Source organism: Myotis yumanensis, unplaced genomic scaffold (assembly GCF_028538775.1).
Source record: "Myotis yumanensis isolate MYYU_CA2020_CCGP unplaced genomic scaffold, mMyoYum1.0.hap1 SCAF_3, whole genome shotgun sequence".
NCBI classification, from domain to species: domain Eukaryota; kingdom Metazoa; phylum Chordata; class Mammalia; order Chiroptera; family Vespertilionidae; genus Myotis; species Myotis yumanensis.
In genome coordinates, this window is record NW_027223754.1 from 19,635,252 (window position 1) to 19,650,149 (window position 14,898).

The following is a 14,898-nucleotide window of genomic DNA, read 5'->3' on the forward strand; positions in this document are numbered from 1 at the left end:
CTTATGTCCATTAGTTATGGTTATATGGGTGCATACAAGTCCTTCGGTTGATCTCTTAATCCCCTCTCTCCTCCCCCCCAACCCTCCCTGGCCCTCCCATTGCAGTTTGACAATCAGTTTGAGGCAGCTCTGCCTCTGTATCTATTAATGTTCAAAAGTTTGTAATGGTCTTTATTATCCATGAATGAGTGAGATCATGTGGTATTTTTCCTTCATTGACTGGCTTGTTTCACTTAGCATAATGCTCTCCAGTTCCATCCATGCTGTTGCAAATGGTAGGAGTTCCTTCTTTTTAACAGCAGCATAGTATTCCATCGTGTAGATGTACCACAGTTTTCTAATCCATTCATCTACTGATGGGCACTTAGGCTGTTTCCAGATCTTAGCTATGGTGAATTGTGCTGCTATGAACATCTGGGTACATATATCCTTTCTGATTGGTGTTTCTGGTTTCTTGGGATATATTCCTAGAAGTGGGATCACAGGGTCAAATGGGAGTTCCATTTCCAATTTTTTGAGGAACCTCCATACTGCCTTCCATAGTGGCTGCACCAGTCTGCATTCCCACCAGCAGTGCACAAGTGTTCCTTTTTCTCGACATCCTCTCCAGCACTTGTCGTTTGTTGATTTGTTGATGATGGCCATTCTGACAGGTGTGAGATGGTACCTCATTGTTGTTTTGATTTGCATCTCTCGGATGATTAGTGACTTTGAGCATGTTTTCATATGTCTCTTGGCTTTCTGAATGAGCTCTTTTGAAAGGTGTCTATTTAGATCCTTTGCCCATTTTTTGATTGGATTGTTTATCTTCTTTTTGTTAAGTTGTATGAGTTCCCTATAAATTTTGGAGATTAAGCCCTTATCAGATATGACGTTGGCAAATATGTTTTCCCACGAGGTGGGTTTTCTTGTTGTTTTGTTGATGGTTTCTTTTGCTGTGCAGAAGCTTTTTATTTTGATGTAGGGACCCTGGTTTTGGGTTGAGGCGGTAGGCACCCTCAGCTGAATCCCAGCACTGGCACTCATCACTTGTGTGACCTGGGCAAGTGGTTCACATTTTTGTCCTTGGATTCCTCTCTTGCCAAGTGGGTACAATAAAGGTACCTCCTCCATAGGCTTTAAAAAATTATATTTATTGTTGAAAGTAATACAGATGTCTCCCCTTTTTTCCAATGACCCCCTCTACACCCCACCCCTCCCCGCAGGCCTTCACCACACTATTGTCTGTGTCCATGGGCTATGCATATATGCATTAAGTTCCCCAGTTAATCTCTTTCCACGCCGCCCCGCCCTCCCCCCCCTTTCCTGCCTCCTCTCTGAGATTTGTCAGTCTGTCCCATGCTTCTAAGTCTCTGGATCTATTTTGCTCATCAGTTTATTTTGTTCATAAGATTTTACATATGAGTAAGATCATGTGCTTTTTCTGGGAAAAAATAACATTAAATATTATTATAGAGTAGGTGTCTGCACACTATAGCTTATGGGCCAAATCCAGCCCGCCAGACTAATTTTCAGAGAGGCTCTTCATTACTCCATCCCCACCAGCAATGTGTGAGTGATCCAGTTTCTCTGCATTTTCACCATCATGTGGTATTATCACGATTTTTCATTTTAACAATCGTGATAGGTGTATAGTGATATATCATCGATGTTTTAATTTGCATTTCCCTAATAGCTAATGATGTTAAACATGTTTTCATGTGCTTATTTGCCATTCATATATTTTTTTCAGTGAAATTTTATTCACATATTATGTCAATTTTCTAATTGTAACATTTGGTTTTTACTGTTGAGTTTTGAGCGTTATTTTCCATAGGAGGCCTTTGTCGAATATGTAGTCCGCAAACATTTTCTCCCACTCTGCAGCTTGTACTGTTATCCTCTTTACAAGCTTATTTTTTCCCTAGTATAGTTTTTATTTTTATTTTTGTGAGGTTCAGTTGATCAAAACTTCCTCTTATGGATTGTACATTTTGTGTCAAATGAAACGATCTTTGACAGGAGGGTGGAGTGGGCAGGGAGCAGTGGTGTGGAGAGAACATAGGGATCAGCCACAAAATACGAAGAGACCAGGTGGCCCTTTCCCTTGTTTTGGCATCACTCCATGGGGGTGGGGGGGAGTGGGCGTTGAGCGTAGGCATGCCACTAGGGCATAGGAAAGGCGACAGAGGCTGGGTGTCAGCTGTGGGGGAGCAGGATAAAACCGTCAAGGGCCAAGAGCTATCTCAGAGAATTAATGGACTGCTTTCCTCCAGCCTATTCAAATAATCCAGCTCATTTCATGTGAGATAAATTGCAGGACCTTGTCGCCCTGGCTCCGAGAGGAGGACACTTCTGTGATTCATAGCTCGTGCCCCCTGGGAGCCTGAGGCGGGGAGAGGGCCTGCCTTGCTGACTGATGACTGGCGGCCTGCTGACCTCGCCACAAGGCTGCTGCTCAAGGAGCAGGGCCAGGGAGGAATTCCAATAAGGCCTTGTCCGCATGCCCCCAAGGTGGGGTGGTCTTCATGATCACTGTCAGGTTAAACCCACTGTCACTATTCCTGCCACTCCCAGGGGCCTGGCACAGTTTAAGCAAATGCTCCAAGCAGCCAACATCTAGCTTTGTTGTGTTGAGCCATTATTGTTATTGGTGGTGGTTATGTTGGTTGCCTGTTCTGGCTGTGTTGAGGCTATAAGGGGTTGTTTTGTAAAGAAGAAGAAAATGCTGGGTGTGAGCTAGGAATAATGGGACTTGCCAGAAATGGAGTCTAGGCCATATCATGTGGGGACACGGATTCCATGAGATGGCACGTGTTTATGGCCCTTTGAACAATGGAGATTAATGGGAATTAACCAGAAAGCACCATTCTCTATCTGTCCCTTGCCCCTTTACACCTGTTCACAGCAGCTGGTTTTTCTGTCATTAGCTAACAATGCAGGCATTTCCCTGGCTTTCCTGATCACTCTTAGGTAGTATAAAATCCAACCATTACTTTAAATAACAGATGCAGCCTAGTTTTAGAAAATAGAATGTCTACCGCCTTACAGTAACCAGTAAGTCTATTCTAACCTACAGTTAAGACTTCCCCCACCCACTCCATGTCTAGCCAGGTACAAAAGGGAAGCCTGCAGCAAAGAAAGAGGGGTGCAGTCAGCCTCTCCTCCATTTCCTGCTTCCATTTGGCTACCTGTTATTTCTGACTCTCCAGGCTAGAGATGCCAGGACAGGTGGAGGGACCGAGGGAGCAGAATATTATTTAACAGACACTGCTGGAGGCTGGCCTCAAGCTTTCTAAGCTTGGCAGATCTCTAAAATAGCATCTTTCTCTCTAATGCTATGCTGGTTGGGTCTGTGGAGACTGCTCACCTCCCAGGTGCCTGGGGTGTCTCACCAGCTGTTCCCTTACTGCAGCCAGAGGTATCTGTAGTCTGACTGGTCACTTACTCCTGTCACAGCCCATGGGGATTTGACAATACCTTCCACTAGCATCTCTCTAGTACAGTGGTTCACCCAGGACACATTTGGCAATATCTGGAGATGTTTTTGGTTATCACAACTGGCAAGTGCTATTGGCATCTAGTAGAGAGTAGCCAGGGGTGCAACTAAATACCCTACAATGTATAGAACAGTCCCACACAGCAAAGAATTATTTTCCTAAAATGTCAATAGTGCTGAGGTTGAGAAGTCCAACTCTGGTACAAAGAAACTCTTGTGCATCCTGTGCTCCAAGTTATGGGCTTACAGGTGGCTATCATTGCAGTCTGTCACCTTTAGCTTACCTGTCAACGTCTAGCAGTTTACCTTTTCTTGCCCACATCCCACAAACTGCAGTTCTGTGAGTGGTCCTGCTGAAATCCTTTTTCCTTGGCTTGGGGTGGGGCCTATAGTACAACTCTTTTCAGAGAAATCTTCCTCACAAGTCTCTCCTCTTCCTCCACTGTTATTCCCTTGGTGTGGGTGATGGGCTTCAGGGTTATCTAACTGAGTATTATAAAATCTATCAGCTAATCACTGCCACAATAATTCTGTGTAACAAACAACCTCAAAACCTCCATGACATACAACAATGTGCATATTTATTGCCTGTGCACTTGGGGTGGTTGACTGGGGCTCTACTGATATGACCTTGCTCATAAGTCTGGGGGTCAATGGGCCCTTTGCTGATCTGGGATGGGTTTGGCTGGGGTGATTAAGCTGTGTCCTTCATCCTCCAGAAGGTTTGCGGGGGCATGTTATCATGGGAATGGCAGAGGAGCAAGAGTGTGAGCAAGTTCAGGTCCAGAAATCTCATCTCAGAGTGGCTGAGCACTGAATGGCACAGTGTTGGATACAAGAAGGGGTGAAAAATTAGGGTTATTTATGCAAGTCTATCCCACTTTCTTTGAAATTTCTACAAGGTACTCATGTAAGAATATGGTGTTTCTTAGCTTCAAGCCTCAGCTCAAACATAAACAAGATTGTCATATTAACATATGTTAAACATATACATGTATATTTATCTTAAACACTAGAGGCCTGGTGCACGAATTCGTGCACTAGTGGGGTCCAGTCGGCCCGCCCTGATGGGGGCCGATTGGGGTCAGGGCTGGCTGGGGTGAGGGGCCATGGTTGTTCCGGTCGTTCTAGTCGTTCTGCCATTCAGTCGCTGGGCTTTTATTATATAGGATTAGTCAGCTCAGACAGCCATAACAAAATATCATAAATTTGTGTGGCTTAAACAACAGAAATGTATTTTTCTCGAAGTTCTGGAGGCTGGAATTTGGGGTCAGGGTACCAGCATAGCATCGTCCCATACACCAGAAAGTGGTATATCGATTGCCAGTCAGGGCATATGCCCAGGTTGCAGATTCAATACCCAGTCCAGTGAGTGCAGGAAACAACAGAACAATGTTTCTCTCTCTCTCCCTTCTTCTCTCTGAAATCAATTAAGATGAATGATAAATAAATAATGTTCTATAAGTATGGTTTTAACAGGAAACACATTAGTGATCTATGAAGTGAAAAACTCATTATGACACATATATACAGCATGACCCCATTTAAAAAATATTTATTGATTTCAGAGGAAGGGAGAAGGATAGATAGATAGAAACATCAATGATGAGAATCATTGATCAGCTGCCTCCTGCATGCCCCTTCTGAGGATCAAGCCCAAAACCTGATTGGGAATCATATAGTGACCTCCTGGTTCATAGATCGATGCTCAACCACTGAGCCCACCAGCTGGACCCCATTTTTATCAATACCAGGCACATGAGGTACATTAGCAAGATCTCACTCCTAGATGAAAGTCTGAAATTGCCCAAACTCCTTTGCAGCTAGGTTTCTGGATATGAATTTGTTTCTGCCAATTGGATGCGCTTGCACAATATTTTGAAGGCAGAAGTGGGGCAGAGGCATCTTCCTTCAGTTTGGGCTGTTTGCTGCTGGTGATCATGTTTGCAGAGATGTGGAGGTTTTCTGCAGCAGAATCCAGGCTGTGCACAGGCAGTTGTGGCAGAGGCAGTGCCCAGTGACCTGTTTTGTGGGAGCTGGAGGGCACTTGTGGGGATAGCAGTTTCCCGATCCCTGGGTCACAGCTGTGCCAGAGTGTCCTAGAATTCAGTTGTGGCTGAGGGGGCAGCTCCTCCCACTGGCCAGAGAGTCTTTCCTGAGAGCTCAGTCTAATACCTACTCCTCCAGCTTTCCAATGATTTCCCAAGCACCAATTCCCTGTGCTAAATTCTTTCCTGCCTAAAATAGCAAAGACCTAAAAACATTTTGGATCCTCTACTTTCAACAAAAACAATGCTGCACAGACTCAGGTCTGAGAAGTGGGTGAGGTGTTGGGGAAGGCTGCCTTCTTTGAGTCTCAGCTTCCTCTTCTGTAGAACAGAGACCAAAGATTATCTGTTCATAGTTTCTGAAGACTGGCAGCTGTGTTTCCTGAAGATGGCCACATTTCCCATCCCTCCTGTGGCCTTGCCACTTTCCGCCACGTCCTCTCTCTTGAAGCAGGGCTGACCTTTGAATTCTAAGGCCAAGGCTGAAAAGGTGAGGGGCTGCAGCCCAGCTCACTCCACCAGGGTTTCCAGCTCCGGCCCCGCCTATGCCGCTGGGGGCTCTGTCTGGTGCAGGGCCTTGCCCTCCTGGCTTGCTTCCCTTTCGGTCTGTGGCCCAGTGCCTCGCTGCACATCATGGCCCACCTGCTGGTGCTGCTGGGCCCAGTGGGTGGGGTAAGGGCATCCTGCCTCCTGGCTCCTTTGTGCTGCTGCCCCCTGCCACTGTTCTGATCCGGGCCAGATGCCTGGGAGCTGTGTGCTGCCTGAGGGGACTGCTGTAGCCACCAGGAAAGCCTCCCCACTGCATCCCCAACTCTGGCACCCTGATCCTGGGTCCACTTCTGCCAAAGGAGAGCTTTGCCTGGCTGCCGGAGACCGAGACTGAGCAACTCCAAGGTCCCCGGACCCCAAATTTCTGCCAGCCAAGGCAGTTGGCTGGCTGGCCCCGCCCTGATTGGAGTTTTTGGGGGTGATCTGGCCCGGATCAGGCTGGTTGGCTGCCGCAGTGGGTATCATAGCCACCGATTGTTCTGGTTGTTCCACTGTAACGGTCGCTGGGTTTTTATGTATATAGATGGTTGTACAGAGAATTAGCACACACTCATGCTATTGCCAGCATCTCAGGAAGCAAAACCTATTGGCTCTAGGCTGATCTGGCCTCTCTAAGCCACTTGTCACTCATATCCCCTTAAAACACAGGTTATAAACCTACACTCAATCTTACACCTTAAAATCATAAGACTTCAGGAAAATCAAAAGTAAGACATCTACAGGGAAATACAAGAAACTCCCGAAGAACAAAACAAAAAATGTTAGCCAGGTTTCTTTGAATTTAGATAGCACCAAAGTTGAAAACTCAGCCAGACTGGGTTGGAATTTTCTCACTCCTATCTTTCTTTTAACTTTCCTGTTGTTTAATAACAGCAGGCATTTACTGAGAGCTTATTATGTGTAAAGCACTGACATAGAGTTTTGCAGCTTTTTTTACTCACAACTCAGAGAGGTATGAACAGTGATTATTTTACTATTGAGGAAACTGAGGCTTGGAGAAAAGTTTAATAACTTGCTTAATGTCACAGTTGAGTTCAAGTTTGTCTGGCTATCGTCATGACATTGTTCTGCTTCATACCTTAAGTTTGGGTTTGTTTTCTTTGGAAGAAAACTCTCAAGCCACACTTTGTTCCTACCCACTTCCCTATATTTTGGTGCCAGAAATTGGTTGATTCATTTCAAACACTAAGAAAGCTTTACCCCTTAAATATCAGCCCTTAACCTGATACCTCTGTCACCCAGAGACGTATTTTCTTTGCCCCCTTTGGGCCACTTAATTACATCTCTCTTCTTTAGGAGGAAAGCTGACATGTAATTATTTTCATGATTAACACTCTTGTGCAGCTAATTGTAATTATGCCTTATAATCACAGTTATGATCATTAATTACTCATTCCTGCTTCATTTAAATATTTTTCTTTATTCAAGCTTCACAAAGTTGATGGAGCTAATGTGCCTGCCCCACTCCCCACCTTCTAAATCATGATGCATGGGTATTATTTTGGTTTTCTCTGTTTATTCTCACCTTTGTTCTTGCTCCACATTTCATTATGGTGCGTCACTGCCCACTGCCCATTTGCCACTCATTTCCGGGTTGGCATGCTTTAATTGCCTCCCACTGATCCTGTTGGTGAGGGAGGGGTTCCTGCCCTATGGTTATGGGGATGGCCAAATACATGACACCTGACACTGGATGGATGCAACTGACAGCAGGTTATTGGTCATATAAACTCACTGCTCTGAGGAGGAGGACACTGTGCCTGCCACACAGGGACACAGATGGTTGTACTTGTGAACAACTAGGAGCAGTGGGGGATAGATTTTGTAGTATCTAGAGGTTGGGGTGATAATAGAAGGAAGTGATTGGCTTGCTAAAATAATTCTCTGGGCTGGTGGAGAACTGAAACTGGCTTCAGTGGGATAAGCAGGAACTGTGCCTGGTCCCCATGATAGGGACAGTCACTTAGCTAGGGGGCTTTATCCACAGAGGGTATGGGGAGTAGGACTTATGGTCAGATCACTCAAGAATGTCACCAGATGTCAGGGCAGTACATACTAGTAGGCCTTATTTTAGGCCTTCGACTGCACTGCTCTCACCTTGAAGTAGGAGCAAGGATGCTGTAAAATGAAGAGGTTATAAGTACAGGTCCTGGGTGGACCATGCAAATTTGAGCTCTGGCTCCAATACTTAGCTCTTTGATCATGGGAAAGTAACTTCACATTCCTGTGCCTTGATTTCCCCATCTGCAAATAAAATAATTCATTGCCCATGTCATTGGGCTGTTGTGAATATTAATCCTGTTCTGCGTAGTCTATGAAGCACTCAGCTCAGTGCCTAGCCCACAGCCTTGCTCAAACCATGTATCTAGTCCTCTGAACATGTCTTCTCTGGTTTTGATGTTTGAGTGAGTTCTCTAGGGCCTAGGGGGCTGCCTTTTCTCTGTTTCTTTCCTTCTAAGATGCATGAGGAACATGAAGTGGCCTCATATAGTTCTAAAATGCAGAATTCAGATTCTGGTTCAGGCTACACAATCCTCCCTGGGGAAGACCCGAGCGCAGTTTGAGGCTGAATGCATCTCTCCTTGTCACCATCCTTTCATCTGAGGCTGGGGCCACCAGCTTGCTGAAATCATGAGCACCACCCACCATTCACCTTTCCTCAAATATGCTTTGTCCTGGCTGTAGCCCGGACAATGTCGGGGACCTCATTCTACATTGTGCTCCACGAGTTTCAAGACACATGGAGTTGAAGGACCAGGCAGCCTGGGCTTTGTCCTCTCTGGAGCACAGCTGCCTGATTCAGGGACGCCTCTCCATCTTCTCTGACTACCAATAGCTCTAAATCCACTAACCCATTTTGTTCTTCAAGTCCCAGATGGTATCTTCCCATAAAACTTTCCCTTATCTCCTCAGTAAGAAATGAAATCGTCCTTTTCTCAATGCCTATATTTATGGTCTATTCCAATCTTAGCCGCTCATTCGTCATTGCAGTGTCTTATGTTGCTGATTATATTTTTACTAGAGGCCCAGTGCATGAAATTCATGCATGGGTAGGGTCCCTAGGCCTGGCCGGTGATCAGGGCCAATCAAGTTCCCCGCCTCCCTACCTCCTCTTTCCCTCTCTCTCTCAGCGCCTCACTGCCACAGTTGGTTGCCTGCCATGTTCCACACTGCCCCCTGATGGTCAGCGCATGTCATAGCAAGCGGTCAAACTCCTGGTCTCCTAGTTGAACTCCCCAGGGGACACTTTGCATATTAACTATATATATATATACTAGGTTCAAAGGCTGTTAAATCGCATTGTTTACCCAGATCTTCAGAAAAAAAAATCACTTCTACTATCGTGGTAAACAACCTGCTTCCCTATTTATAATGGTCTGGCCCTCCAGCAACTTCAGCATGAAATTATGGCCACTCAGTGTGTGTGTGTGTGTGTGTGTGTGTGTGTGTGTGTGTGTGTATAAATGTAAACCTCACTTGTCTGTCCACTTCAGATGTGAGTCTGGCACACAGTGGGCACTTGATGACCTGTTGCTGATTGAAACTTCCAGAAACAATGTGTGTAAGGATTTCTGGGCTCCAGAGGCCTGGCGGGGGGGATAGTGTAGATAGTACTGGAGGAGGAACAGGCCCAAGGTTGCTGACAGGCAATATCTCCTGGCTCCTATTTTTTGTCTCAAATGCTGGTGCTCTGCTTTGCACTTATCACCTGATAGAGGGGAGCTGATATTGAGCTTGATTATAATTTCTGGCCTCAAATCAGAGTCACTCTAGAAAGGGCCTGATCCTGGAGAGGTTAGTGGCAGGTTTGCTGTGGAATTGCCTCTGGGAAAGCTGAGAGAGGGTAAAAGGAGCTAACATTCATTGAGTCTCTTCTACATGCATCGTGACAGTCATTACCACTCTAAAAATTGCATCTCTGTGTTACACACAAAACATAAAGATGTTGCAAGTTGGCTTTTCTAGAAAGCAGGCTCTGGGATGGAGATTGGCACCTGAAAAACTTGTTAGGGAGAGTTCCTGCCTTTAATGTGTGTGGGACAAAGGAAGGAAGCAGGCATTGGGTAGAGTGGGCTGTAGTGCAGTTCCAACGAAAGCTTCAGTAGTCCCATGGGAAGTTCTAGAGCTGGGATGGTCTGTCAGAGGAATCCCACATTAGGAGGGGGCCCAGGCCACTGGAACCTCACCAAGCAGTGAGGTAACCTTGGGCAAAGTAACACTGCTCTTTCTTTAAGGCAGCACCCACGGACACTGAGGAAATGAGTCACTCAGTTCTTCAGAGGAATTTAGTGGGTAGCACAGAATCCACCACAACACACTTCTGATCTCCATTGAGCCCATGCCCTTCAAATCAGAAAATCATTTCTCACTCACAGTGGCAGGCCCAGGGACCATATTTCCCTGACCCAAGTTGAATTGTCCAGAGGTAGATCCTAAACCACAGTTGGGCCAATCAATTGTTCTTTCCCATGGGCTGACACACTAGATACCAGTGTGTAGTCCCAACAAAAGCTTCAATAGCCCCATGGGAAGTGCTAGAGCTGGGATGGCCTTTTAGAGGAATCCCACATTAGGAGAGGAGCCCAGGCCACTGTAACCTCACCAAGCAGTCATTGGCTGTATGTTGCCTCTGGGAAGGGAGTTAACCTTGGGCAGTCATTTTATGCCATATACACAAAGATCTTGAGAAAGCCAGGCTGTATGCATGGCGTCTATAGCCAATAACACTGTTTGTATATTTGAAAGTTGTTAAGAATGTTGGTGTTAAAAAAGTTTTCTTCACACACACATACATACACACACACAAATACTTGTAACAATGTATGGTGATGAATGTTAACTTAATTTATTGTTGTGATCATTTGTAATATATACAAATATCAAATCACTAGAGGCTCAGTGCATGAATTCATGAATGGGTGGGGTCCTTTGGCCTGGCTGGCTATCAGGGCTGATTGGGGCTGTCTCGCCCAGTCCCTATTGGGGCCAATCGGGGCTGGCGTACCGGGGAGAGGGACCATGGGAGGTTGGCTGTGGAAGCGCACTGACCACCAGGGGCAGCTCCTGCATTGAGCATCTGCCCCCTGGTGGTCAGTGCGTGTCATAGCGACCGGTTGACTGATAGTTTGGTTGTTTGGTCACTTAGGCTTTTATATATATAGATTATTTTGTGCCCCTGAAACTAATATAATGTTGTATGACAATTATATCTTAATAAAATAAAGTGAATAAAAGGAAAGAAAGACAAATGGGTAAAGATCCTCAGTCTTATCAGTAATAAGAGAAATGTAAATAAGATTGAAATACCATTTCTTCACTTGTCAGAATGACTATTCAAAGGAATTACAGTATTTGGGACTGGTAATGGTGCTGAGAAACAGTACACTGTGAGTGAAGGTAAAATGATTATACAATCCTGGAGAGCAATTTTATACCATGTAACTAAAGTCAGAAATAAGAACTTTCACTTCTAGTAATCTTGAAAAAAAGAAAAAAGCTGGTGGGTAAAGTGACATAGACATGATAACTAAAGATTCATGAGGTAAAAAAGAGGTGAAGTGACAGACTGCCTGGGTTCCCGAGGACTTTTTACTTTCTGGTTTTTGCTTGTGACTCCTGACTGCATTTCCTGTCCTTAGGTTCTGTAAAATAGCCTGGTGTTCTCTTATTTCACACCTCCTTTTCCTCAAATCAAAGATGGCTTCTGTCACTTGCAAGGAAAACAGCATTGATTAAGATCAAGGATGATGAAATTGAGGTTCAGAGAGGTCAAGGTACTTATCCAAAACCACACAGCAAATTAGTGACAGAACAAGGACTCAAATTCAGTATTTTCCTCAGGAAAGTTTTTTATTTTATTATGCAATGTTGCACTTTTAAAATGAACCAAAATAATGTCCAAGATTGACGTTTATATTTTGTTTATTTACATTTTTTATGTCTTTAAGGTTTTATATTCACACTCATCATTTCACTAGAATCAATCAATACAACTTGGGTGTAGACAGGGTAGATAGTATAATCTTCATTTTACTAGTACAGATAAGGAAACTTAAGCCTGGGCTACAGTCAAAGTGTGTGTTTGTGTGTGTGTGTGTGTGTGTGTGTGTGTGTGAGAGAGAGAGAGAGAGAGAGAGAGGCTATGAATTTTGAAGGTGAGTCTAGAAGTATCTCTTTTTGATGCAACATACCCAGATTTGGGCTCTGTTAGGTGTTGGGTAATGTGGAGTTAGAGTTAGGTGGAACTTTTTAACTAAAGAATTATGAGATCTTGAGAATTAAAAGGAGAAAGAAAAGTCAGAATCCGTAACCTGTAGAGATCAGGGACGAACACCAAATTCTAGAATTGGAGGGAGGGAGTGCCTTGGTTCTTGTAGATCCAAAAGCTTAAACAAGAGTTTGGAACAGAAGATGAGGAGAGATTCCTAGGGGTGTATGTGTGTGTGTGTGTGTGTGTGTGTGTGTGTGTGTGTGTGTGTGTGTTTCACTGTCTCCTGAGGGTGAGGGTGTCTACAGCAATCATTAAGGTCAATTTCAGAACCAGGGCAAGAGATAGTTTCCTCAACAGCCTCATGTGACCTGAAATTGGCTCTGTGCAAATTTTCTCATTCGGCAGAAAATTCTTGTTTGGAATGAGGCTGGATATAAGTAAATAAAAAATAAAGACAGAAGGAGTGCTTCAGGCTAACGTGAAGTTTAATATACTCATTCCCACTTCTTTGACTCCAAGCTATTTTATCTTTGAAGTCTAAAAACAGACCTAATATAAACTATGACTACTTTGAACTCTGCAAGTTATAAGTTTTAAGAAAGGCACAGGGCTTCAGTTTTCTTTCTGGAACATTTCCTCTGGTTATCTCATTTGGTCCCTCATCCAGGTACACATTTGAGAGGTGAGCGCCTGAGTTCTGTTGGTCATATTACAACTGGTGTATGTGGATGGTCTTTGTCTTGGTCTAACAAGCTCCAACCTGTGTCTCCATGTTGGAGATTTTGGTGAGCAGAGTAACCATGGTTAACTGGCTAGGCGAGGTCATTTTATTCTAATATTTTCATGTCCACTGTTTATTCTTCAGGTTGATCTGATGACAGCAACAGATGAGGGGAAGTGGTTGTCTGAAAATCACATGAATTTTTCTGGGGTGTACAATGGAATCTGATGCACATGTCTGTGAGAAGGTAAGTCTCCATCTTCAAGAGATAAGAGAGGTGGTATTGTGTGTGTTTGTGAGTGTGTGTGTGTGCCCACACGGGCATGCATGACTTTATGGATAGAGATGAGGGATATGTGGGTATGGTGGATATAGGGTGGTAAAATGCCTACTTTAGTAAATGATTTCATTATTATCAGCTAAGTAAGGACAATTAAAAAATTACTTTTGTGGTCTTGGATTTTGCTGAAACTTGGACCCAGTCCATGTTTCTCTTCACCTCACTCCAACAGAGAGCAGTGGGGGCAGGGCTCCAGCTGGAAAAAATTCTATTACTTATTCTAAAGAAGCCAGATTCCTTTTCCGATGAATAAGAGCTGTTCTCCAACCTTGAGGTGACCGCTTTATTAACAAAGCCTACAGGGAAATATTTGTTTTGGGTGCTAATTTGAATCAAAAGTATTAACCCGCGGTCCTCCTTTCATTGGGATGCTTCATGTTCTGTGTGGTTTCCTGCTGCGGCCTCCGTGACTATTGAATACTCTTCCCCCATAAGCCCACTCAGCAGCAGGAGGCACTGATTTGTTCTCTCTCTGGACTCAATGTCCAGTGTCCTCACCATATCTGGCTGCCTCTCTATCAGAAATACCTTCTTATGCTTTCTCGGCCTGGGTTAGTTGGATCAAATTTATAAGTTAGAGTTGGAAGGTGCATCTTTACAAACGTGAGAATGCAGACTCAGAAAAGTGAGGCAATTTGGCTAACAGAGCTCTGATAATGGCAGAGGGGAAGTTAGGGCCCAGGGCTATGTGACTCCTAAATCTAGGGGTGTTTCCTTTTGGTGATTCTGTGGTAGTTAATAATTAACTGTTCAGATCCTTGTATTTACCAAACACCTATAAACCAGTCACAGAATTTTTCAGCTCATACTTAATTATTCTTCCCTATCCTGTTCTAGGTGAGTAGGGACAGAAACTCTCTTGATTTCTCATGGGAATATTAAACATTTAACAAATTAAAAACATATTTTTATTGATTTCAGAGAGGAAGGGAGATTATATATATATATATATATATATATATATATATATAAACATTAATGATGAGCCCTAGCCAGTTTGCTCAGTGGATAGAGCATTGTCCTGAGGACTGAAGGGTCCTAGGTTCGATTCAGGTCAAGGGCACATGCCCGGGTTGCAGGCTCGATCACCAGTAGGGGACGTGCAGGAGGAAGCCGATCAATGCTTCTCTTTCATCATTGATGTTTCTCTCCTCCACTCTCTCTCTCTTTCTCTCTGTTTCTCTTCCTCTTTGAAATCAATAAAAATATATTAAAAAACGAAACATCAATGATGAGAGAGAATCCTCGATTGACTGCCTCCTGCATACCTCACACTGGGGATCAAGCTTGCCACCCAGGCATGTGCTCCTACCGAGAATCAAACAATGACTTCCTGCTTCATAGGTCAATGCCCAACCACTGAGCCATGCCGATTGGGCTAAGCATTTAACAAATTTAAGTAGCAATGCTGAAGTCAGTGACTTGGAGGGGGTGATATTCAAACAAACACTTTGAGGAGATGTCCTTCTCTTGGTCCCTATTTTGAAATTTCAACACTTGATGTGCATAGGGGTAGATTTGGGGATAACAGTCAGATACCAAATTTGCTCT

At 44.2% G+C, this 14,898-nt stretch overlaps 1 long non-coding RNA gene across 1 annotated transcript in view; it reads left to right on the top strand.

Moving 5' to 3' along the window:
* Positions 1 to 14,898, top strand: part of LOC139004878 (uncharacterized) — a 108,309-nt gene that overhangs the window by 18,056 nt on the left and 75,355 nt on the right. Inside the window, exon 2 of the long non-coding RNA XR_011470625.1 lies at positions 13,152 to 13,254. This is a non-coding gene — a long non-coding RNA (uncharacterized lncRNA). The remainder of the gene's footprint in view (positions 1 to 13,151; positions 13,255 to 14,898) is intronic.